General features: G+C 42.4%; 1 non-coding gene across 1 annotated transcript; it reads right to left on the reverse strand.

The window, feature by feature from the left end:
- Window positions 1-246: 246 nt before the first annotated feature.
- LOC144457272 (U6 spliceosomal RNA) lies at window positions 247-349 on the reverse strand. Its single transcript, XR_013486593.1, has one exon. It is a non-coding gene; the product is annotated as a U6 spliceosomal RNA (small nuclear RNA).
- Between the last annotated feature and the right edge of the window lie 564 nt (window positions 350-913).

The following is a 913-nucleotide window of genomic DNA, read 5'->3' on the forward strand; positions in this document are numbered from 1 at the left end:
CATCTGCCCCCTCGGAATGGAAGCTCCTTGAAAGCAGGGAGAATACTTTGTGTCTTTTTGTATCCCCATGTGCAGTGTCTGGCACCTGGTTTGGCTTTATAAACGTTAATTGATTGATTATTTGCGTGGTTGACACTTATCATAGGGCTTTGCGATAGTAAGCACTTTTTAAAAAATAACATGTAAAGTGTTTCATAAACCTTAAAGCTATATAACTGCTAGATACATGTTTTTTATTCGTTCATTTCAAATATGGAATACTTGACGCATTTTCATGTTATCTTTGTGCAGGATCATGCTAATCTTCTCTGGATAGTTCCAAGTTTAGTATAGGTGCACCCAAGATCAAAGTGGAGGGAGTGTTGGTGCATGATTTTCCGTTGGCAGGAGGCTGTGTACTCAACGCAGCCTCTGAAGCTGAGATGCAACAGAACATGCATCGATTCTCTGCTGCTTGTGCTAATTTTGGCCTAACAATCAACACCAAGAAAACACAGGTGCTCTATCAGCTGCCACACCATCCACACGTGGAACCATCTGTTACAGCAAATGGATAAATTTGGAATGCTGTGGATAAATTCACTAACCTTGGCAGTGTGCTTTCCAGGGATGGACACATTCACAATGAGGTTGATGAACGCCTTGCCAGATGCTAGCTCAATGTTGGCGAAGCTCTGAAGGAAAGTGAGGTAGAGATGAGATATGCTGACTACCAAACTGAAAGGCTACAGACCAGTTGTGTTGACCTCATTGTTGTATGCTTGTGAAACCTGGGCAGTCTACCAGCACCATGCCAGGAAACTGAATCACTGAATTCATTTGAATTATCTCGGGAAGATTCTGAAGATCACCTGGCAGGATAAGATACCAGACACTGAGGTCCTTTCTCAAGCTAAACTGACAAGCATTCAAA

This window comes from Phascolarctos cinereus, unplaced genomic scaffold (genome assembly GCF_003287225.1).
Source record: "Phascolarctos cinereus isolate Bilbo 61053 unplaced genomic scaffold, phaCin_HiC Scaffold_4;HRSCAF=312, whole genome shotgun sequence".
Classification (NCBI taxonomy): domain Eukaryota; kingdom Metazoa; phylum Chordata; class Mammalia; order Diprotodontia; family Phascolarctidae; genus Phascolarctos; species Phascolarctos cinereus.